Below are 21,871 nucleotides of genomic sequence, written 5' to 3' on the forward strand. Positions count from 1 at the left end.
TGTCACTGGCCCCCCGTCCACCTGCCCGTCCCATCACCGCCCCCGTCCACCCGCCCGTGCCGTCACCGGCCCCCTGTCCACCCGCCCCGTCCCTGTCACCGCCCCCGGCCCACCTGCCCTCGTGCCGTCACCGCCCGCCCCCTCACCACCTGCCCGCCCCTGTCGCTGGCCTCCTCCCACCGCATGCCCCCGTTTCTCACCCATCTGAGGCCCACGACGGAATCCTGAATCCAGGCCTCTTCTCAGGATTCCTGGAATTCAAGAGCTATTGAGGATCTGAGTTTCCAAGATGTGAACAGTTGGTCGCTGACACAGAGTCCGCGGCTACCACGCAAAGGCCGGAGGCCGCATCCTGAGCCCCTGGGAGCCACGACGCTGCAACTCACGTGCTGATTCAGGGAACAACATCTATTGAACACCGGCTGTGCTGAACACCGCCCCACCTTCCAGGGTGCAACGTGATCAACAGACAAAACTCCTGGCTGCTTCGAGTGTACGTTTTCACAGAGAAGCAGCAAAAATAAATACACAAACAATAGGTTAGTTTGTTACACGAGCCATAAGTCCCGTAGAGAAGAACGATATAGAAAAGGAAGACAGGGAATGTGGAGGGGAGAAGAGGGTGAGCGGAGGCCTCAGTAGAAGCTTCTCTGAGAAAGGGACATGTGAGCAAAGAGGTGAAGGATGCGACACGGTGGAGATGGGGAGGAGAGCGTTTTCCTCACCGGGAGAGCCAGCGCACAGGCCCTGCGGTAGAAGAGCATGTGTCAGATTCAGGGAATGGCCAGGAGACCGATGGAGCTGAAATAGAGCTAGCAAGGGGCCCAGGTGGAGGAGATAAGGTCCAGCTGGAGGATGCAGGGGTGAGGTCTGGAGGCCAAGTAAGGTTTGACTTTGACCAGGAGTAACCCACTGGAGAGTTTGGAGGAGAAGAGAGGCGTCGTCTACCCTGTATCTTCATACTCCAGCTACTGTGTCAAGATCAGATTGAAGACAGTGCCTGCCAGGTTACTAGGAGATAGTGAGCCAGGTGGTAGCAGTGGAGGTGGTGGATTCTGGACATATGTTGAAGGTAGAGCTGATGGGATTCGTTGACAGATGAGATATGTGAGAGACAGGAGTTTGGGATGATTCTAAGGTTTGAGGCCTGAGAAACTAGAAGAATGCAGTTGTCCTCAACTGCGATGGGGAACACCAAGAGGGGCGTGTGCTGGAGGCAGGACTGACAATTAGGAGCTAAGTGTGGGACCAGCTGAGTTTGAAATGCCTTCTAGACATCCAAGGCAATGTCCAGTAGACAGGTTTATGCATCCGGAGTTCAGAGGAGAGATCCATGCTGCAGGTATAAATTGGAAAAGCCAACTGGAAAAAACAACCAAAAACCAAGAGATGGCGACGTCCAGGAAGCCAGATGAAGACGGTTCGTCACGCCGGGCTGACCCACGTGCCAGGTGGTGCGGATGGGGCAGGCAGGACAAGGTCTGAAAGTTGACTGCGGGATTAATCGTGGAGACGAGTGCAGACTCCTGTGCCCAGGGTTGTCAGATGCGGCAGCGCGGATGAGGAAGGTGGTGGAACCCCCAGGAAAGACAGCGACTGTCTCCTCAAAGCCCCAGAGGGGACTCAGATGCCTGGCAGAGAGAGCTGATCCTTTAACGGTCTTATCTAACTCTTTGTTCCTCAGGCAACTTTTCAGGAAACACCCTATGTTAAAAACAAAACAAAACAAAACAAAAGTGTAATGACTAGTATTTTTGGTGTAGTAAGTAGTTACTAGGGGAGAGCTAGAGCCAGTAACAGGGGAGTGTGCCCCTTTACCTGTCAGACAGTCCCTCAGGATCTTGGATTGACTAGGACCGCAAAAGTCATCTAGTCCAGCCAACCCTCACTGATTGGACACCATCCCTCATAAGAGGTGAAGAGCTTGGGATCTGCATTAAGCAAACTTGTTTGAGTCCCAGCTCCAGCCCTCAGCAGCCAGAGATCTCGGGCCAGCTACCCAATCTCTCTAAACCCAGTTTGTTCATCCATATATAGTGGAATGATGGTTCCGTCTGGCATTGTGTCGTCGGGCTGAAATGAGATGGCACTGGCAGAGTGCTCAGCTCAGAGCTCCACACAGAGGACACACTGAATACGTGGAGGAGACCGCTGTCTAGCTCAGTCACTTCTGCCTGTCACCCACGATGATGGGCAGCTCATCGCCTACAAGGCAAGCCATTCCCCTTGGGACTAGGCCACGTCGCATGGCGGTGAAGTGCATAGACTCTGGGGCTGCATGACCTGGGTCCAAATCCTGGCCTGGCCACTTACTGGATGTGCAATTCCTAAACCTCGCCAAGCGACCATTGGCTCATCTGTAAACTGGGGCTAATGATCGTAGCCACCTCCTAGGGTGCTGGGAGAATTACACAGGCAGTGCTGGTCGTGTTTAAGAACAGTGCTCAGCATGGAGTAAGCACACAGTATGCAAGTGCTTGCTTCGTTACATGCGTAGGGCCAACTGTTGTTTTCATGTGAACAGAAGCAAGAAAGTTCCCTGCTCATCAAAAGGGGCTGGAGGGATGTGGGAACTGGCAACTGAGCCTGTATTTGCCTGGTGTGCGATGATATCCCCTCCATCATATTGGTCGCTTGTGACTCGCTCTTTTCTGGCTCAGATGCATAAAGCCCAGCACCCAGGTGTTAGCCAGAGACAGAGGAAGGTGCGGGGTGGGAGGAAGGCGGCTGCCTTGCATGGGTTCCTGGCCTGTGAGATTGGCCCCTCCTCCTCCACCCACCACCCTTGAAGCGTTGCTTCTTGCCACACACTCCAACTTCACACGGTACTGCAGATTCAAGTGATGTGAGCAATATTACCACGTGTGTAACACTGGAAATCCTGTGGAGAATCAGTGCTCATGCATTTCCTCACCTGGCTCCCACAATGGGGTTATGTTGGAGGCGGGCAGTGGAGAAGTAACAGTCTGGCCAGTCCCTGCCCCTATGCCAGCCGCCCTCAACCCAGTGCTCTGCTGCTTACTTTTCCCTCTGTGGGGGCGGTTAGTGCCACAGGAAAGAAAAACAGGCCGGACACAGTGCACATGCCTGTAATCCCAGTGCTCTGGGTGGCTGAGGCAGAGGGACCACCTGACCCCAGGAATTTTAAAAGCAAACTGGACAACATAAGGAAAACACTGTCTCAAAAAAATTAAAAAATTACCCAGGGGTGGTGGCGCATGCCTGTAGTCTCAGCTACTGGAGAGGCTGAGGGAGGAGGATCACTTGAGCCCAGGAGGTCGAGGCTGCAGTAAGCCACTGAGCTGTGATCACAGCACTGCACACCAGCCTAGGCAATAGAGTGAGAGTGTGTCTCTAACACAAAGGAAAAAGAAAAAAAGCCAAGTGGTGCGTGTGAGGGGGACTGCAGTAGCATGGTCCTTCCGTAAGCACCTCCCCCAGCTCCTGTGGCCTCGGCGGCCTGGTGCAGAAACTGAATAGCACACGTCTATTTAGCACTTGGTCAGGGTGTGGCACTTGTCCAGGGCTTCAGAAGCAGCCTTCAGTCAACCCAGAATCACTCTGGGGTGGCTTCTAATCAAACCCCTGTCTTTACAGGTGAAGGGACTGAGGCTTTTCTCTTTCTTTCTTTTTTTTTTTTTTTTTTTGAGATAGCATGTCACTCTGTCGCCCAGGCTGGAGGGCAGTGGCACAATCTCGACTCACTGCAGCCTCCGCCTCCCGGGTTCACACCATTCTCCTGCCTCAGCCTCCCAAGTAGCTAGGAGTACAGGCACGTGCCACTACACCCGGCTAATTTTTGTTTTTTTGTTTTTTTGGGGTTTTTTTTTGTTGTTGTTTGTTTGTTTTTGAGACAGAGTCTTGCTCTGTCCACCCAGGCTGGAGGGAGTGCAGTGGTGCAATCTCAGCTCACTGCAAGCTCCGCCTCCCGGGTTCAAGCGATTCTCCTGCCTCAGCCTCCCGAGTAGCTGGGATTACAGGCGCCGCCACCACACCTGGCTAATGTTTGTATTTTTAGTAGAGACGGGGTTTCACCGTGTTAGCCAGGATGGTCTCGATCTCCTGACCTCATGATCCGCCCGCCTCAGCCTCCCAAAGTGCTGGGATTACAGGCATGAGCCACCGCAGCTGGCCCAAGTTTTTTATTTTTAGTAGAGATGGGGTTTCACCATGTTGGTCAGGCTGGTCTCTAACTCCCAACCTCAGGCGATGCACCCACCTCGGCCTCCCACAGTGCTGGGATTACAGATGTGAGCCACCGTGCCCGCCTCGGCCTCCCGAAGTGCGGGGATCACAGACGGGAGCCGCCGTGCCAGGTCAACAAGGTCAAATAACTTGTCCAAGGCCTGCAGCCAGGCAGGAGGTGACAGAACCAAGACTCAAACCTTCATCTGTCTGATGCCAAACCCCATTTTCCCACTGACTTGCTGGTTCTCTCCTAAGTGGCAGTTTCCCACCACGTCGCGCCTCCAGGGACGGGCGAGGCTCTGAGCCCGCCTACGGCAGCTCTCTGGACTTTAGAGCTGTTTCTGGGCTCATGTTCATTAATTATTTCACTCGACAAATAGTTTTTGAACACCTGCTGTACGCCAAAACCATACCACACCCTGAGGTTGCAGTGGTGAACAGGACAGACACAGCTCAGTCCACTTGAGGTTTATATGCTTTGTGGGGGAGATAAGAAACAAAATCATTTAACCAACAAAGACACAAAACTGTTTCAGGGAGGAGAGTGCTATGAAGACCGTAAAGCAGGACAGTGAGGTAAAAACTCGAGACCTTTCTCAGGAAAGGACTTTTGATCAGAGACTGAAGAACAGAAAGGAATGCGGCAAATGAAGAGCTCATAGAAGAACATATGGAAGAACAGGCAAGGCTACAGCAGGTGCAAGGCCCTGGGTTTGAATGTGCTGGTGCATTCAAGGATTAGCTGGGAGAAGGTCAGTGTGGCCTGAAGGGTGAGTGAGGGAAGAACCACAGGAGACAAGGTTGGAAAGGGAGGCGAGGGCAGATTATGAAAGGCCTCACAGCAAGTTGCTCGGGTTCTATTCACACGTCAAGAAGATGGGGAGGCCGGGCGCGGTGGCTCAAGCCTGTAATCCCAGCACTTTGGGAGGTTGAGGCGGGTGGATCACGAGGTCAGGAGATCAAGACCATCCTGGCTAACACGGTGAAACCCCCATCTCTACTAAAAATATAAAAAATTAGCCAGGCGAGGTGGCAGGTGCCTGTAGTCCCAGTTACTCGGGAGGCTGAGGCAGGAGAATGGCGTGAACCCAGGAGGCGGAGGTCGTGCCACTGCACTCCAGCCTGGGCGACAGAGCAAGACTCTGTCTCAAAAAAAAAAAAAAGACGGGGAGGGTTTTAAGCTGGGGAGCAGCATGACTTACTAAATGGTGTGAGAATGGGCTGTAGGTGGTCAAGAGCAGAAGCCAGGAGACCCAGCAGCAGGAGTCTGACCCAACCTCTACTTGATTGTCAGTCAAATACGTGAAGCCCACTGTCCTACTCCCCATACATCTTTACTTCTCCAGTTAAATAGTTTCAGCTCCTCCAGCTGCTCCTCACGTGGCAAGATTTTGAAGTTCTTCCCTTCCCGCTCTGGACCTAGTGGCCCCTTGAAGCTCACAACAACCTCATGCTCTGTTTCCACGACTCCACCCGTCTGCTCCAGCTCATGTTCCAGGAGTCCTCTCTCCTAGGAAACTGTTGTGTTTTATCCCCCTGCTGATAATATTAGGAACAGGCTGATAATTGCAGCAGCAGGAGGAGGCAGAGGGCAGCTGAACCATGATGCAGTTGTGGTAAAGAGCTCAGCCAGCCCTGCAGGGAGCTCTGAAGCTGAGATGACTCTGCAGAGCCGTCCTGAGTTGAGGCAAAGAGGCCTGGAAGTTAGACCTCCAGGCCAGCATGTCGTGGGCTATCGGCTGTCCTGAGAAGGGGCATGATGTGGGAGAGATAGCTGTCATCAGCAGAGGCAGTTCCAAAGAAGGCCGACAGCTGAGCACTGCCCGCAGGCAGCGGTCCCGAGAGCTGGGAGCTGCTACTTTGTCCTTAATGAGGAGCGGCATGGACTGACCTTGTGATCCGCCCGCCTCGGCCTCCCAAAGTGCTGGGATTACAGGCGTGAGCCACCGCGCCCGGCCAATATGTGGCTTTTCTTAACCAAGCTTATTGAGACTTAAAGGCCTCATTCTGTCCTACCCAGGTTGCGTGTTGCCAATCCTTAATTGGCATAACCACTGAGAAAAAACATTTTTTTCTAATTATTTAAAATAATAATAAAGAAAACAAGCAACACCAAAATCAAAACCCCAAGTTTTCTCCTCCCAGAAAACATGTCAGTGAATTTCTTCACTGGTATATTCCCTTGTCTGGCCAGTAAATCAACTCAGCATTTATTATCACTATTATTACCACTATAATATGTATTTACGTATGGTTCTAATGGTATTTGTCTTATTCTTTGGCAACACATAATAAGTTTAATAAATATTTGTCTGGCCAGGCAAGGTGGCACACTCCTGTCATCCCAGCACTTTAGGCGGGCCAGCGTCAGAAATGTCCGGCCTCTGGGCCCAGACTAAGCCATCTTATCCCCGTGACCTGCATGGAGACATCCAGAGGGCCTGAAGCAACTGAAGATCCACAAAAGAAGTGAAAATCGCGTAACTGATGACGTTCCACCATTGTGATTTGTTTCTGCCCCACCATAACTGATCAGCGAACTTTGTAATTCTCCCCACCCTTGAGAATGTACTTTGTGAGATCCACCCCCTGCCCGTAAAACATTGCTCCTAACTCCACCGCCTTTCCCAAAACCTATAAGAACTAATGGTAATCCCACCACCCTTTGCTGACTCCTTTTTCAGACTCAGCTCGCCTGCACCCAGGTGAAATAAACAGCCATGTTGCTCACACAAAGCCTGCCTGGTGGTTCTTCACACGGACACGTGTGACAAGAAACTCTCTTGAAGCCGGCCGGGCGCGGTGGCTCAAGCCTGTAATCCCAGCACTTTGGGAGGCTGAGGCAGGCGGATCACGAGGTCAGGAGATGGAGACCACCCTGGTTAACACGGTGAAATCCCATCTCTACTAAAAATACAAAAAAATAGCTGGGCATGGTGGCGAGCACCTGTGGTCCCAGCTACTCGGGAAGCTGAGGCAGGAGAATGACATGAACCTGAGAGGCGGAGCTTGCAGTGAGCCGAGATCGCCACCGCTGCACTCCAGCCTGGGTGACAGAGCGAGACTCCAGCCTGGGCAACATATCAAGACCCTGTCTTTACAAAAAAAAATTAAAAATTAGCTTGGTGTTGTGGTGCACACCTGTAGTCCCAGCTACTTGGGAGGCTGAGGTGGGGGGATCACTCGAACCAAAGAGGTCAAGGTTGCAGTGAGTCATGATCAAGCCATGCACTCCAGCCTGGGTGACACTGCTCTTCTCAAACCACCAACCCCCACCTCCTACGTGACAGATTAAATACAGTCCTCAGGTAGGAGCCCTTTGACTTCTCCTGCCTGGCTAGAAGTCTCATGACATCTGCCTCGCACCCAATTTGCTTCCCTCCTCCTAAGCCAATCCCTGCCTCTGAGCTTTGGTGGCATCCGTCGGCCGCCTGAGTGAGCCTTGCCCCATGTCCACCTGGCTCCTTCTGGAGTATTCACTACATGCTCTCACCGGATCTGTCTCACAGACCAGTATGCTTAAGTCTCTCACTTCTTAAAAGAAAAGTGTAAACCTTCCCTTGACCTTCTTACTCCTCTCCAGCCACCATTTCACAGTCAAATCTCTGGAGAAAATGGAAAACAAAAGTCAATGAGAGCTGGGCGCAGTGGCTCAGGCCTGTAATCCCAGCACTTTGGGAGATCGAGGTGGGTGGATCATGAAGTCAAGAGTTCAAGACCAGCCTGGCCAACATGGTGAAACCCCATCTCTACTAAAAATACAAACATTGGCCAGGCGTGGGGGCTCACATCTATAATTCCAGCACTTTGGGAGACCAAGGTGGGCAGATCACGAGGTCAGGAGATGGAGACCAGCCTGGATAACACGGTGAAACCCCGTCTCTACTAAAAATACAAAAAAAAATTAGCCGGGCAAGGTGGCGGCACCTGTAGTCCCGGCTACTCGGGAAGCTGAGGCAAGAGAATGGCGTGAACCCGGGAGGCGGAGCTTGCAGTGAGTCAAGATCGCACCACTGCACTCCAGCCTGGGCGACAGAGCGAGACTCTGTCTCAAAAAAAAATAAAAATAAAAAAAATAAGTCAGCGAGTACAAAAACTCCCTCTGTTTCCTCCCGCCACTCCCAGGCAGCTTTGACCCCTGTGGCCCGTTGAAACGATGCTTGGCAGGGTCACCGATGACTTCCATGTTGCTAAATGCAACAGACACTTTCTACTTCCCCTCTGACTTCTCAGGGCATCAGACACTGTGGGCTACTCCCTTTTTCTTGCCACATTCCTTTGGTTATTTTGTCCCACACTCTCCTGCTCTGCCTTTAGCTCTCTGGGGTGCTTCCTGGACTCTCTGGCTGGGCCTTCTCCAGGGGCCAGCCCATGGCTTTAATTACCATTTGTTTTCTAATGGCTGTGAAATGCACTTCGCCAGCTCCGCTCTCCCCTTGGAGCTCCAAATCCCTACATCCAGCTGCTTCTTGATTTCTGTATCTCGATGTCTCAAAGACCACGTCAAACACAAGACTGAATTCATGGTGTTCCCTGACCTTCCACACCAAGCCAGATCTTTGTCCAGTATTTTATTTCTTGGGTGATGACGTTACCAATCAGCCAGAAGTCTAGGATTTTTCTTTGACGGCCCCCCTCACCCTCCATATCCAGCCCACCCCCAAGTTCCTCCTTCATTCCCTGCCCCCCGCTCCATATTCAGCCCACCCCACCCTCTGTCATTTGTGTTTTCCTGATGTCTTTGAACAGGTCCAGTTCTCCCTTCTCCTCTGGCACCATTTCAGCCCAAGCCATCGGTCATCCTCCTCCCAGACAATAGCAGAGGCCTCCTCGTGGCTCTTTCATATCTACCCTACACTCTCCAGTCCATTCTCTTTGCTGCAGCCAAAGCAACATTTTGAAATAGCTGAGAACACACACACACACACACACACACACACACACACACACATTTAAAACACCTCAATGACTTTGGTTGTGTGTGTGTTTTGAATAAGGGCTAAAATATTAACCCTGGCCTACAGACCCTGCGCCATCTGGCCCCCCAGCCTCTCCAGTGTCATCTTCCGTGTCCCACCAGCAGCCCCTGCTTCCCTGTTTCTGCTTCAGCCACATGGCGCCCTCCCTGTGCAGGGCCCTTGCATGGTGTTCTGAGGGCATCGCCCTGGCCACCGCCCTTTGCTTGGCTTGGGTTGTGTCTACGGTTGTGTTTTCAGCAAGGCGTCCCCTGACCCCCATGCAGGCCAGGTCTCATTCCTTACAGAGGCCAGTTTTCTTCCTTTAGAGCCCTGATGACAGTTTGTGAGACACACTCGCTAACGTAGGGATCCGAGCGACGGACTGATGTCGCTCTCCTTCCAGGAGGCTGTTCACTCTCTGAGGGCGGGGGTGTCTATTCTGCTCACTCTGTTATCCCAAGGTGTTCTTAGCATGGCACCCAGGAGAGTGTAGGCCCTCAGGATATATTTGTCAAATGGTGAGTGAGGTGGAGAGAGAGAGCGAGGGCAATGAGGCGGCCACTTGTGACGGCTGTAAGAGCTCGGAGGGAGTGGATTGTGCCGACTCAGTCGTGCACCTTTGTCCCCTGGGAAATGGCTGGCTCTGGCCTTGCACCTAGTGGGGGCTTCATAAATACTGGCAGGATTGAACTGACCTGAGTCGATGCACCCACCAGCTCCACTGGCAAATGTGTCTCGAGCCAGCACTTACTGAGCACGTCGCTATGTCATCACGCCGAATGCTTCTCATGTGTTCGCCCATTTAATCCTGAAGATGCCATGAGATGGGCACTGCTGTTCAATTTTTATAAACAAAGGAACCAGTCAAGGGCCCTGTGGAAGACAGATGGCACACTCGGGATGATTTCAGGAGAATTTCACGAAGGAACCCTTGACAAAGCTGTGGACGGGGGATGGGGGAAGAATGGCATAAGGGACTGCGATGCCTCAGGGCTCGTAGGGACTGCTGGGGGCTTCACTGCTACCCCTAGGCTTGAAGTTTTGCCAGAACCCCAGATAGAGAGGGCAGGGTGGAGGGGCTGCCTGTCAGGAGCCAAGATGGCCAGCTGTGGCCAGCCCAAGGCACCCCGAGAGCACCAGAATGAAGTGTCCAGACTCAGTTTCCTCCATCCCTCTGAGGCTGTGCATTGGCTGAACCCAGCTGGCAGCCCTGGGGCAGGGAAACTCTTGATGCCATCCTGTGGTCAGCCTCCCAGGGCCTCGAGCAGGTGGAGAAGGATGGAAAATGGAGCTGAAGGTGCAAACAACCAGCACAAGTCCCAGAGCACAGTCCTCAGAGCCACCGCCCCTCTCCAAGGCCCGTCAAGAGCCACCTCCACAGTCCTCCAAGAGGACTGCTGTCCACGTACCACCTTCTTGGAACAGAAACAGAGAAGTCAGAGTTCTTCTCCATGCGAGTACTGATGAGTGGGTGTGCGGAGACTGAGTCATTGGCTGGAGCAGGAATGGGTGGGCAGTGATGCTGGGGAAGGAAGTGCAGAGAGGACATGTCGGGTGGTCACCAGCCCAGCAACTGCCCATCACATGTGCCTCAGCACATCCAGCCTAAGGGCGGGAGGCACAGTCGACCCGGACCTTGTCAGTCCTCAGGCTGGAGGCGATTGAAATCCAGCCACTTTGATGGCGACTGCTATGGCCCTGGCCCCATACTGTAGAGCAGATCATCTGAGAACAGGAGAACTCACCCAATGTCCATTTCACCTCGAATAAAATCTGCAGGCTGTGGCGGTGCTTACCCTCAACAGTCAGCTGGGGCACTTCTCCGGTGACACTCCCCATGTCCTTCGACTTCCTCGGTGGCTCAGTGTCTAAAATGAGGGAGCGAGAACATGGACATCCCGACGCTTGTGTGATTGTAACGACTGTCTGCAACGCACTTCAGTGTTCCCAGATGGAAAGATGCCCCGGAAGTAGAAGGAGCTATTATTGTCCCTTCTGAGCATTCTTTCCAGTATCTTCTTCTTTCTACCCTCAACTGTGGCTTTTTAGACGAGCAGACATTTGCCAAAAGCCGTGAACCCAGAGACACTGATTCTACAGATGGCACAGTGGGACAGTCACACCTCCAACTCTCTCTTTTTCTTCTATTTTTTTTGAGACAGAGTTTCGCTCTTGTTGCCCAGGCTGGAGTGCAGTGGCGCGAGCTCGGTTCACCACAACCTCCACCTCCTGGGTTCAAGCGATTCTCCTGCCTCAGCCTCCCGAGTAGCTGGGATTACAGGCATGCGCCACCATATCCAGCTAATTTTTGTATTTTTGGTAGAGACGGGGTTTCTCCTCGTTGGTCAGGCTTGTCTCAAACTCCCGACCTCAGGTGATCTGCCCGCCTCAGCCTCCCAAAGTGCTGGGATTACTGTCATGAGCCACCATGCCCGGCCCCTGACTTTCTTAATAATTAAATCCAACTTCTTGCTGGACAGACTTTTTTGCTGTAGTGCCACAGGCTGCTTGAAATTCTCACTTTGCTGTCTAATTTGCGTAAACTTAACATCAATCAGTTTTTGCCCTGTACTTGGCCCCTACTCCCACTGTAGTAAAATATTTGATGACTATTTTTCATGGAAATATTGAAGAAACATATATTCTCAGACAAGAAACATCAAATGTGGCTATTGCTTATATACCACTCAATATGCAACTCAGACTGGTTGAAATTTAGATCAAATGGTAACATCCAGAAGAAGATAAGACCACAGAGTTAAGGAGGGCTGTAGCAGGCTGAATATGGTGCCACTGCCCACAGTGTCCACCCAGAATCCCGGATGGTGGCCTTATTTGGGAAATGGGGTCTTTGCAGATGTAATCAAGTGAAGGCTGTGGCCGGGCGCGGTGGCTCACGCCTGTAATCCCAGCACTTTGGGAGGCCGAGACGGGCGGATCACGAGGTCAGGAGATCGAGACCATCCTGGCTCACACGGTGAAACCCCGTCTCTACTAAAAATACAAAAAATTAGCCGGGCGAGGTGGCGGCGCCTGTAGTCCCAGCTACTTGGGAGGCTGAGGCAGGAGAATGGCGTGAACCCGGGAGGCGGAGCTTGCAGTGAGCCGAGATCCGGCCACTGCACTCCAGCCTGGCGACGGAGCGAGACTCCGTCTCTAAAAAATAAATAAATAAAAAGTGAAGGCTGTTGCCATGTGGTCATCCTGAATTACCCAGGTGAGCCCTAAACCCAATGACAAGTGTCCTCACGAGGGAAAGGCAGGGAGAGGTTTGAAACACACAGAGCGAAGGCGATGTGGAGGTGGGACAGAGACCAGCGAAGGAGCGACATGCTGAGGAGCGCCCGGAGCTGGAGGAGGCAGGAGAGGACTCGTCCGGAGCCGTCAGAGGAAGGACAGTCCTGCCACCACCCTCATTTCGACTCGGCTTCCAGAACCGCAGCAGGACACAGTTCTGTGGCCATGAACCACCCGATTTGTGGTGCTTGGTCACGGCAGCCACAGGAAATGACGACAGGAACGACTCACATCCCCTGGCTGAATTCCTTTATTTTACAGATGAGAAAAATAACAGCATTCGCAAGCGACACACAGTTTATGAAATGTCGTCACAGAGTGATCTCGTTCGGTCTTCACAGCAGTTCTGCGAGGTGGTCGTTTCTGCCTGGTGTAAAGGAAAACTGAGGCAAACTACAGTTAACAGAGTTTAACTGAGCAAAGAATGATTTGGGAATCGGGCAGCCCTGACCAGAACAGGTTCAGAGCGTCTCTGGTGCTGCCTTGTGGTGAGAGAGGCTTTACGGGCAGAGAACGGAAAGTGAGGCAGAGAAACAGCCAGACTGGTTACAGTTCTGTGTTGGCCGCACTCGAACACGGTCTGAAGCGTCGGCCGCCTGTGAGTGGTTGAAGTACAGCTACTTGCCACAAGAGTAGGTTACAGCCCCTTCCACATCCCGTTAGGGGACAATTCCCTCTGTGCAGAGAAACCTTCAGCCACACAGGTCCCAAATGTAACATAACATTTGTTATCTTAAAATGAGTAAGGAGGCAGCTGTAGGCTAAATTTAACATGCCCGGGAGGAGGGAACTGAAGCTCAAACATGAAGCAGCAGTAGATGGGTCTGCAGATTTCATGCTTTTTCCACCAGACCTCTGCCTGTGGCTCAGAGAGGTGCGGCAGCCAGCCACCTCACGCAGCTGCTGAGAAACAGGCTTGGGTACAGGTCTTTTTTTCCTCCCCACTTTTGCTCCAGATCTCTACCCAGGTATACTGGGCTGCATCTCAAGGTCAGAACCATTGAACGATAAAGAGGTTGGTTCAACAGACGACGTCAAAACTCAAAACCTACATCCCGAAGCGAAAGAAAAACTTACATCTCCAAAAAGAGGTGTAGTTAGCTGCAGGTTGAGTGAGCAGCACATGCTGTGTGTTCGCTTTAAGATTCTCCAAACACTCAGAAAGCCAAGCTAATCCTCAGAGCTCCATGCCCATCTGGGGTGGGGACCCTCCACTCCAGGCTGCCTTACTGAGGTGCGGCAAGGGGCACCCCATGAAAGTCCCAGCAGCTCTAAAGGTAATGAGCAAATAATCCAGTTGAGCAAGTAATCAAAGAACAATAACCATTGTTCTTGTGACAGAACCCCCCAGTTTGTAATTAGTGAGCTTAAATTAGTTTAAATTCACTTCATTTGGAAGGTTTTTGCCTCTGAGGCAGGCCAGGGCTCTCTTTCAGAGGCCAATTAGATTAAATTAGAAGTGGCACATTAGCTGGGGAGACGTCATTCATTCTGGGGTTTTGCAGCCTTAATTATGATGCAGACACAGCTGGAGTCGGCCTTTGGAGCGCTTTCTTGCTTCAGCAGGCACTGGAGGCGACTGGATGCCTGGGAGAGGTGCTTTCAGTGGCGTGTGTGGCCAACCAAGCCACCCAAGGTTGCTTTGTCACCAGATTCTGCTCTTGGCCCATTGCCCCAGCTGCTGTGGGAGAGTCACAGAAGTCAGGGACCCTAACAAGATCTTGCTTTTTCAAAGCAGCTTCATCACGGTGCCATTAACAGACCAGAAACTGCACACACTGAAAATACACACTTTGGTATGTTTTCGCATGTCTATACCCGTGGAACTACCACCACAATCAGAATAATAAGTCTATTGAAGGAAATCAAAATATTTCACTCCAAAATATGCTTTTTGGCATATCTTAAGATGGCTATTCAAAAGGGCTAGAAATCTAAGACTAGCTGAAAAGCTGTCTTGTTAGGGGAGGTTTGCATGTGTAGAGACTACCTTTGTGGGCCAGGCCTCCTCTTCTGCCCCTGCCATAAGCTGATTTGCCATCTTTTTTATTCTTTCTTTTTTTTTTGAGATGGAGTCTCGCTCTGTTGCCCATGCTGAAGTGCAGTGGCGTGACCTTGGCTCACCGCAACCTCCGCCTCCTGGGTTCAAGCCATTCTCCTGTCTCAAGCCTTCCAAGTAGCTAGGACTAGAGGTGTGTACCACCACGCCCAGCTATTTTTTTTGTATTTTTGTATTTTTAGTAGAGACGAGGTTTCACCATGTGGGCCAGGCTGCTCTCAAACTCCTGGCCGCAGGTGATCCACACCCCTCAGCCTCCCAAGTGCCGGGATTACAGGCGTGAGCCACCGCACCTGGCCCCCGCTGATTTGCCATCTTAACTCACCATGGGCCGGCCTCAGATCCCCGTTCTCTCTGTATCCTCGAGGAGATGCGCAAGCTTCTGCACCCACGGGGGTTGGGTCATCATTCTGTGATTTTCCCTCCATGCACGTTGATAAATTTGTATGCTGTTTCTAGTATTAGTCTGCCTTTTGTAAATTGAGTTTTCAGCAAGTTTTTAGAGGATGCAGGGAGCTTTTCCCTTGGTCCCTGCAATATCCAATGCCCCAGAAATTTCCTCGTGTAATTTTGCCCTCTCTCCCTCCACCCCTTCCCTCTCACGCAGACTCAGGCAAAAACTGGTCTGCTTTTGTCATCATAGACTAGTTTGTATTTTCTAGGATTTTATAAAAATGGAATCATACTACACGTCCTCTTTTTTGGCCCTTTCGCAAAGCATAATTGAGATTTATCTATGTTGTTCTGAGTTATCAATAGCTATTTCCTTTTTATTGCTAAGTAGCATTCTATCATCCAGATATACTACAGTCTGTTTATGTTTATTTTGAGAACTTTGGACCTTTTCTAGGTTGGGGTTATTTCAAATAAAGCTGCAGCAGACATTTGTATACACGTTTTTGTGTGGACATACGCTTTCATTTCTTTTGGGAAAATCCCGAGTAGTGGAATGGCTCGCCATAGGCTGCTACATGGTGAACGTTTTCAGAAACTGCCAAACTTATCCAAAGCCATGAGAGCATTTTACATTCCCATTAGCCTGGGACCATTGTTACAGGTTCCCAGGGGATCTGTATCTTCCCAACACCTAGTACGATTAGTCATTTAATTTTAGCCATTCTACGGGAACCCGGGAGGCGGAGCTTGCAGTGAGCTGAGATCCAGCCACTGCACTCCAGCCTGGGCGACAGAGCGAGACTCCTTCTCAAAAAAAAAAAATTTTTAGCTATTCTAATAGGTATTAACTAAGGTTACCCTAAAGCTGCTTCCATACATAGTTAAGTTGGGCCTTAACGTTCCTCTGTACATAGTGAACTATAACTTAACTGGATGCGTAAACAGACTATAACCTACTCTTGTGCCAATCATCAAATTGCACTCAATTTTCTTTTTCTATAATTCCTCTCCAATCATGTGGCAGCCACCAGCATTATTCTGACCTATTCTGGCTCAGGAGGCCACTCAGTTCATGAATCATTCTTTGCTCAATTAAACTCTGTTAAATTTAATGTCTTAAGTTTTTCTTTTAACCGTTCGTAGTGGTTTCTCTTTTTTTTTTTTTTTTTTTTTTGAGACGGAGTCTCGCTCTGTCGCCCAGGCTGGAGTGCAGTGGTGCGATCTCGGCTCACTGCAAGCTCCGCCTCCCGGGTTCACCCCATTCTCCTGCCTCAGTTTCCCGAGCAGCTGGGACTACAGGCGCCGCCACCACGCCCGGCTAATTTTTTGTATTTTTAGTAGAGACGGGGTTTTACTGTGTTAGCCAGGATGGTCTTGATCGCCTGACTTCGTGATCCACCCAACTTGGTCTCCCAAAGTGCTGGGATTACAGGCTTGAGCCACCGCGCCTGGCCAGTGGTTTCTCATTATGATTTTTCTGTGTGTATGTGAGATAGTGTCTCACTCTGTCACCCAGGGTGGAGTGTCATGGTGCAATCATGGGCTCGACCTCTTGGGCTCAAGTGATCCTCCCACCTCGACTTCCCAAAGTGCTGGGATTACAGGCAAGACCCACTGTATCCAGCCTCTCATTGTGATTTTAATTTGCATTTCTATAATGACAACAATGTTAAGCCTATTTTCCTGTGCTTGTTTGCCAGCTATGTAGCTTCCTTGGTGAAGGGTTCATTCAAATATTTTGCCCATTTAAAAAAATTGGGTTGGTTGTTTTCTTACTGAGTTTTGAAAGTTCTTTACATATTCTGCATACAAGTCTTTTATCAAATATATGGTTTATAAATATTTCCTCTCATTCTGTGGCTTGTCCTTTTATTCTCTTAACAGTGTCTTTTGAAGAGATGAAGTTTTTAATCTTTTTTTTTTTTTTTTTTTTTTTTGAGACAGGGTTTCTCCCTGTGGCCCAGGCTGGAGTGCAGTGATGTGACCTCATCTCACTGCAGCCTCTACTTCCCAGGCTCAATCATTCCTCCCACCTCAGCCTCCTGAGTAGCTGGGACTACAGGTGTGTGCCACCACACCCAGCTAATTTTTTAAAATTTTTGTAGAGATATTGGTCTCACTATGTTGCCCAGGCTGGTCTCAAACTCCTGACCTCAAATAGCCCTCCCATTTCAGCCTCCCAAAGTGCTAGGATTACAGATGTGAGACACCTCACCTGACCTGAAGTTCTTAATCCTGATGAAGTCAAATTTGTCAATTTTTTTTCTTTTATGTACTGTGTTTTGGTGTTGGATCTAAACAAAAACACTTTGCCTAGCCCAGGGTCATAAAACATTTTCCTGTGTTTTTTTGGGAGCCAAAAAACAGTACTCTCTGAAGTACTGCAGTACTCTCTGAAGATGTACTAGAAAAATCAACTGACAAAAGGCAGACTAATTGGAGAAAAGGCATAAAAATGTATTAATGTGGGCCAGGCGCGGTGGCTCACGCCTGTAATTCCAGCACTATGGCAGGCCAAGGCGGGCGGACCACGAGGTCAGAAGAATAGAGACCATCATGGCTAACACGGTGGAACCCCGTCTCTACTAAAAATACAAAAAAAAAAATTAGCTGGGCGAGGTGGTGGGCACCTGTAGTCCTAGCAACTCGAGAGGTTGAGGCAGGAGAATGACGTGAACCCAAGAGGCGGAGCTTGTAGTGAGCCAAGATTGCGCCACTGCACTCCACGACAGAGCAAGACTCCGCCTCAAAAACAAACAAACAAAAAGTATTAATGTGCACACAGGGGAGAATCAGAAAGTGATCGTCCCATATCCCACTGGGGCCCACGTATTTAAATAGCCTTATTTCAGAGGGGTGAGGGGAGACAGGGAATATAGCTGATTCTGTTGAAGGGCAATAAATGATTACTAGGGCGAATGAATGGAATGGGGAGCAGAGATTAACTTGTGAATGGGTTCTATTCGGGTGTGGTTGGGTCCTATTCAGGTGTGGTTACATTCTTGGTTGTTTTTGGTCTTGCTTTGTCACCCCCGCTAGAGTGCGGTGGCACAATCTTGGCCTTGACCTCCTGTGCTCAACTGATCCTCTTACCTCAGCCTCCCGAGTAGCTGGGTCTACAGATGCATGCCACCATGTCCTGCTAATTTTTTTATTTTTTGTAGAGAGGGGGTCTCACTACATTGCCCAGGCTAGTCTTGAATTCCTGGGCTCAAGTGATCTGCCCACCTCGGCCTCCCGAAGTGCTGAGATTACAGGCGTGAGTTACTGCCTTGGTCTTGTTTTCTGCAACGGATAGTAAGATCACAGGGAGGCGGAGGGAAAAACACTTGTTCTCCTGGTGGGTCCATCTGGTCTTTATGAAGGCAGGAGAAAGTCTCTTCAGATCAAACGTCTGTTGACCTCTAAGGGCCTTTAATTCAAGATACTCATTATACCAGGAAGCCATATTTCAGGGTGAAGTTCCCTACACTCCTTCGTTCTAGACATTTTACAGGTTTAGACTTACCTGTAGGTCTATGATATATTTTGAGTTAATTTGCATATATTGCACAAGGTGTGGGTCCGAGTTCAATTGCTTGCACATGTAGATTCAATTGCTCCAGCACCGAAGAGCCTCTGCACCTTTGTCAGAAGTCAGTTCTCATGTATGTGTGGATCTGCTTCTGATTTCCAGACTCCCTATTCCGTTCCATTTATCTATTTGTCTCTCTGTACACCAACACCATGTGTTTTCACTATTGTACCTTTAAATAAGTCTTGAAATCAGGTAGTGTTAAGCCCCCAACCGTTTCCCAAAAGTCATTTGAGTATTCTATGTTCTCAAGTTTTCCTGTGAATTTTAGAGTCAAGTTTGTCATTCCCACAAAATCTTGCAAGAATATTGACCGGCAATTTGACACCTGAATATGTTTAACTTTTCATTTATTTAGGTATTATTTCACTTCTCTCAGTGATGTTTTGTTCGTGTTTCTTTTTGTTTTTAAAGACTAATTGGAGAAAAGGCATAAAAATGTATTAACGTGCACACGGGGGGAAATCACAGAGTGATCGCCCCCTGTCTCACTGGGGCCCACGTATTTATATAGCCTTATTTCAGAGGGGTGAGGGGAGACAGGGAATAGAGGTGATTCTGTTGAGGGGCAATAAATGATTACTAGGGAGAATGAATGGAATGGGGAGCAGAGATTAACTAGTGAATGGGTTCTATTCAGGTGTGGTTGGGTTCTATTCAGGTGTGGTTACATTCTTGGTTGTTTTTGGTCTTGTCACTCTGACTAGGATCTTGCTCTGTCACCCAGACTGGAGTGCAGTGGTGCAATCATAGCTCACTGCCTCAAACTCCTGGGCTCAAGTGATCTTCCTGCCTCAGCCTTTAAATGCATTTTAACTTCCCTCCTGCTAGAATTAGCCCCCAGAGCCAGGGCAGTAGGCAGCTGAGAAGAATTTTCTAACTAGGAAAGAGGCTTGATTTTCTATTGTGTTAGTTTTACTTACAGTTCCTATATGGTAGTTTTTCTCAAATTCTAATGTGCATCAGAATAATCAGAGAAGTGTATTCTAAAAACAGAGATTCCCAATACATCCTCTCTTCAACCAATGAATCAGAATCCAGAAAAACTGTAGTGTATTTTTAGGCCACTGTTCAGAAGATTTTGATATATACTGATGTCTAGAAGCCTCTATTATAGAGAATTCTTGTGGTTCAGGCATTTGGAAATTCATTATTACATTGTAAAACTTCCTTCCTCTGTATTAATATTATTTCTTCTTCCTCTACTCAGGCTCCTGGGTTTCTCAGTTCTCTTTTAAAGGAAACCAAAAAAATTTTATCCCAAAATATACTTCTTTGTCATACTCTGGGGTAACTCTTCGGAGGGCCTGCGGACAGGAATAGCCCTGCAAAGCTGCCTTTTGTGGAAGAGATTTGCATCTGTAGGGAGAAGTCTGCACTGGTGAAATAAACAGCTACAGCCAGGCTTTCTCTGAGGCCCCACCCATTCTTTCTGAGAGCATCTCCTCGATTACCTGAGCAATTTCCACGTGCAAAACGTGAGAGCTTGGGCATGAAGAGGAGCTTTCCTCCCTCGGCTCCCTTCGCTCCCCTCAACCTGGGACGCCACCTCCCCCTCGAGCCTAGAGAAATGTGGTTCCAGGCCATTGTTCTTTGGGCTCTCCCATCTTCCCTGAAAATCATTTATTTCTATGCCTCCTTTGGGCTCTCCCATCTTCCCTGAAAATCATTTATTTCTATGCCTCCTTTGGGCTCTCCCATCTTCCTGAAAATCATTTATTTCTACGCCTCCTTCATCTCCCCTCTACGAAGAGGATATTTCAGCATCAACCATCTTGCCATTCTTTGAGTTTTCATATTTTGTGTGACGCCTGTGCATGTGCGTGCACGTTAATAAAATTTCTTACCAATCTATTATCAGTGTGTTTTATAGACCCAAATTATCAAAATTTCAGGGGAAAATTTAAACTTCCCTACACTCCCTAGGAAAGCAGATTTTCAAAATTATTTCCAAGTGTTGTTTTAGGAATCCCTTATATGTACTTTCCTTCCAAGAGGTAATTACATGGTCAACAGCCACCATGCCTAGGAGGCCCTGTGACCCTGTCCCACCCCACCCCAGCCAAAGTTCATTGACTTCGGGTGCAAATAGCCAAAGTCAGCCTTGAGCCGACTCAAGTACACTGAGCAGTGACGAAGTCACAGAGCTTGGCTTGCTGAGAGCCATGGGGATGACAAGGTCTTGAAGCAATGGAGGTCAGATGTTGGTGCTTACCTGCCACAGGTGGGAGGTGGTAACGGCTAGATCATATATAGCAGGAGGGGGCTTGCTTTTCCTGGAAAAAAAAAAGCCAGACAGCAAATATTTCTGTCTTTGAGCACCATACTGTCTCTGTTGCACCACACTCTAGTGCTGCCATCGTGGTGTGGAAGCAGGAAAAGCACATATTGTCAAGTAAAAGAACACGGCAGTCACAGTCAGCTGACACCACAATGAGGTGTTTGGATTTATTCTATCGGCAAGGAGAAGGCATTATACAAGGTGGGGTAATTAGCTCTGACTTACACTTCACTGACTTACACTTCAAAAATTTTAATCTCAGAGCTGTAAAAGCACCGTGGTACTAAAGGAGTATTGTTATCCCTTGTGAAAGAAAGCCAAATTGTAAGCTTTCAGGACCAGCCAGAGTAATCTTCAGTTTATGTCTCCACCATCTTCTGAGTTTTATCTTAAAGTAGGCATAAGATAGTCACCCTAACATTACCATGGAATTATAAAACCACAGGGTTGGGATGGGCGGGGTGGATCACGTCTGTAATCCCAGAACTTTGGGAGGCCAAGGCAGGTGGATCACCTGAGGTTAGGAGTTTAAGACCAGTCTGGCCCACATGCTGAAACCCTGTTTCTACTAAATATACAAAAACATTAGCCGGGCATGGTGGTGGGTGCCTGTAACCCCAGCTGCTTAGCTGGCTGAGGCAGGAGAATCGCTTGAACCTGCAAGGCAGAGGTGACAGTGAGCCAAGATCGCGTCATTAGATGCCAGCCTGGGCGACAAGAGTGAAACTCCCTTTCAAAAACAAAAAACAAAACCCTACAGGGCTGCAAAGGCCTCGAGAGACTGTCTCATTCAATCACCAGCCTTCCAACTAGGCCCATGCCTCAATCACCTCAGAGATAAAAACCCAAATTATGTGCCAGTGCTGAGCCTGAGGGCTGGTCCTGCTCCTCCCCGTGTGACAGGAACACCCACCCCAACTCTGACGACAGGTTAGAAAATAATCCTACTTGTTCCAAAAAGATTAAGCAATAACAAGCAAAAACAAGAAACTAAAAAATCTTGGATGCCTTTGGACTGCAGAACTTACAGTCTCTTTAAATCCCAACTCCGACTCTTCAAATCTGCCATTTGACTTTTTCCATTGAAGTGAGTCCATTTAATTCTAGCGCAGTCCACA

General features: G+C 49.4%; 1 long non-coding RNA gene across 4 annotated transcripts; it reads right to left on the bottom strand.

Annotated features, from left to right (window-relative positions):
- Positions 1-193: 193 nt before the first annotated feature.
- LOC101017094 lies at positions 194-21,806 on the bottom strand. Of its 4 annotated transcripts, none has more exons than XR_638773.4 (6): positions 21,782-21,806; positions 20,688-20,748; positions 10,943-11,014; positions 10,556-10,668; positions 9,898-10,019; positions 194-1,704 (listed from the first exon to the last, which is right to left on the bottom strand). It is a non-coding gene; the product is annotated as an uncharacterized LOC101017094 (long non-coding RNA). The 4 variants fall into 4 exon arrangements; XR_001895432.3 differs by having other exon boundaries at positions 9,842-10,019; XR_001895434.3 differs by lacking the exon at positions 10,556-10,668 and having other exon boundaries at positions 9,842-10,019.
- Positions 21,807-21,871: the final 65 nt, after the last annotated feature.

This window comes from Papio anubis, chromosome 13 (genome assembly GCF_008728515.1).
Source record: "Papio anubis isolate 15944 chromosome 13, Panubis1.0, whole genome shotgun sequence".
In the NCBI taxonomy this organism is placed as follows: Eukaryota; Metazoa; Chordata; class Mammalia; order Primates; family Cercopithecidae; genus Papio; species Papio anubis.